The 2,500-nt window shown below is 54.8% G+C and overlaps 1 non-coding gene across 1 annotated transcript in view; it reads left to right on the top strand.

Moving 5' to 3' along the window:
- The first annotated feature begins 2,499 nt into the window (after positions 1-2,499).
- The window catches only part of LOC126433193 (small subunit ribosomal RNA), a 1,910-nt gene continuing 1,909 nt past the window's right edge, over position 2,500 (top strand). Inside the window, exon 1 of the ribosomal RNA XR_007578308.1 lies at position 2,500. This exon is cut by the window's right edge and continues 1,909 nt beyond it. This is a non-coding gene — a ribosomal RNA (small subunit ribosomal RNA).

Here is a 2,500-nt window from a genome sequence, read left to right on the forward strand (position 1 = left end):
ATTGTACCTTAACCCAACCCACATTGTACCTTAACCTAACCCACATTGTACCTTAACCTAACCCACATTGTACCTTAACCTAACCCACATTGTACCTTAACCTAACCCATATTGTACCTTAACCTAACCTATATTGCGCCTTAACCTAACCCACATTGTACCTTAACCTAACCCACATTGTACCTTAACCTAACCCATATTGTACCTTAACCTAACCTATATTGCGCCTTAACCTAACCCATATTGTACCTTAACCTAACCTATATTGCGCCTTAACCTAACCCATATTGTACCTTAACCTAACCCACATTGTACCTTAACCTAACCCACATTGTACCTTAACCTAACCCATATTGTACCTTAACCTAACCTATATTGCGCCTTAACCTAACCCACATTGTACCTTAACCTAACCCACATTGTACCTTAACCTAACCCATATTGTACCTTAACCTAACCTATATTGCGCCTTAACCTAACCCATATTGTACCTTAACCTAACCTATATTGCGCCTTAACCTAACCTATATTGCGCCTTAACCTAACCTATATTGCGCCTTAACCTAACCTATATTGCGCCTTAACCTAACCTATATTGCGCCTTAACCTAACCTATATTGCGCCTTAACCTAACCTATATTGCGCCTTAACCTAACCTATATTGCGCCTTAACCTAACCCACGTTGCGCCTTAACCTAACCCACGTTGCGCCTTAACCCAACCCACGTTGCGCCTTAACCTAACCCACGTTGCGCCTTAACCCAACCCACGTTGCGCCTTAACCCAACACACGTTGGGCCTTAACCTGCTCTGTAATTGTCATACGACGCGTTAAATTAGTGTAGTGTTGCCTAACTGCAACCCCCGCAATATAGTTTGCTACTCGCACTGCCCGGTCCCCAGAGTATCGCTTCATGTTAAACACCTTGCAGCTATACACTGTAATGCGGACGGCAGCAGGACGTACATGCTCAATGCCCTTCGCAGTTGTTCATTGGCATTCGCATGGCGAAGCACAGCCTACGTTGTGGTACGGCTTGTGTCAACTGTCCGCTGATGTTGTACGTCCAAATCACACACTGTACTGCACATTGGTCCTCATGTACTGAATGATACATCGTGGTACATGTGTGACCGTACCACGACTGCGCCAACAACGGCGAACCATACGGTCCAAATATTGTGCACTCAGCTACGTGTCGTCTCCCTATAAGAGCTGGATTGCAGTATGGTATGCCGTGGATGGCGATCACCATGAGCCGTCTGTTGATGTAGTGGCGCGTGTTGTCAGACGTAGTCGTCTCTTCTCACACACCATGATAGCATGGTGCACTGCGTTCCACATCTGCGACATGCGACAGAGGCCGGTTGACAGTCGTTCGCGCAATGGACATCGCATACGTACGGGGGCCACCTTCCACGTGTTCGCGAAGCGTGCACATGTTGTTGCGTGTATGTGGGCAGACATAGTGTGTCGTGACACCTGACACAGGCATGCAACAATCGTTGAATTTGCAAATGGCGATGGACGTCTACGTTTGCTGGTGACGTTACGCAAATGAAGAACTGGTAAACCGTTGTGGTGCGGTTGTTCTCGCTAGAGGTGAATCAGTGATGGCGACGATCGGTTGAGCTACCAACCGGTTGTTTCAGCGATACCCACCATGCCCACGAACGTGAATGGCATGTGGGTGTGAAGCGATACGCGGCGGTGGCTGGGTGGGACCGTCCCCGGCCGGTGAGGGGGGGCCTCCCGGCGTGCTGGCCGCGCGGTGCGTGGGCGCACGCGCTACAGCCGGCTGGTGGGGGCGGCCAGTGGCAGGCGCGCCGGCCGACGGAGGCGGCAGGCGGCGCAGCTGCGCGCCGGCGCACCCTGCACGCGGCGCCGTGCGGCCAAAGTAGGTCCTCGCGGGCCCGGTGCGAAGCGCGGTGGACATCTGCAGTGTGCTGGTCCGATTGAGGACTGTGTGCGCTGAGGATGCGCCGCCGCCCGGCGCTCGGCGCCGCGACGCCGTCTGCTGCTCGGTCGCCTCTGCGGTTCTCGCAGGTGGATTGTATCGCAGCTGTGCGGACGTGTTGGCGCGTGCGCTGTGCTGGGAGAGTTCGCTTCGGCACCCAAGTGGGGCTTTTGTCCTTCTGTGGCGCTGGCGTTGGAGCTGCCGGCCACCGTAGGTGGCGCGTGTTGTCTCCCGCCGGCAATGCCACGACAGCACGCTCCCGGGCCTCTGTCGGCAGCGGCAAGCTCAGTTGGGAGCACGGGTGGTCGCACCTAAAGCGTCTACTCGCCAAACTCCGGGCGATTGCGCCTCTCTCGAACCCGACCAAGTACTTAGGACGGCGCTGCGCGCCGCCGGGACCTGAGAGGGTTTCGAGGTGTATTGTGCAGGGGAGCTCAGCCTCCTCCTGTTTGCAGAATAATTGAGCGGACGCTTGCGTGTTCGCGCGGGCTCCCGGGACACACTCCCGGGCGGCCGGCTGCTCAGCTCTAGTTGACGCAGCT

The sequence above is a fragment of the Schistocerca serialis genome, unplaced genomic scaffold (assembly GCF_023864345.2).
Source record: "Schistocerca serialis cubense isolate TAMUIC-IGC-003099 unplaced genomic scaffold, iqSchSeri2.2 HiC_scaffold_1162, whole genome shotgun sequence".
Classification (NCBI taxonomy): domain Eukaryota; kingdom Metazoa; phylum Arthropoda; class Insecta; order Orthoptera; family Acrididae; genus Schistocerca; species Schistocerca serialis.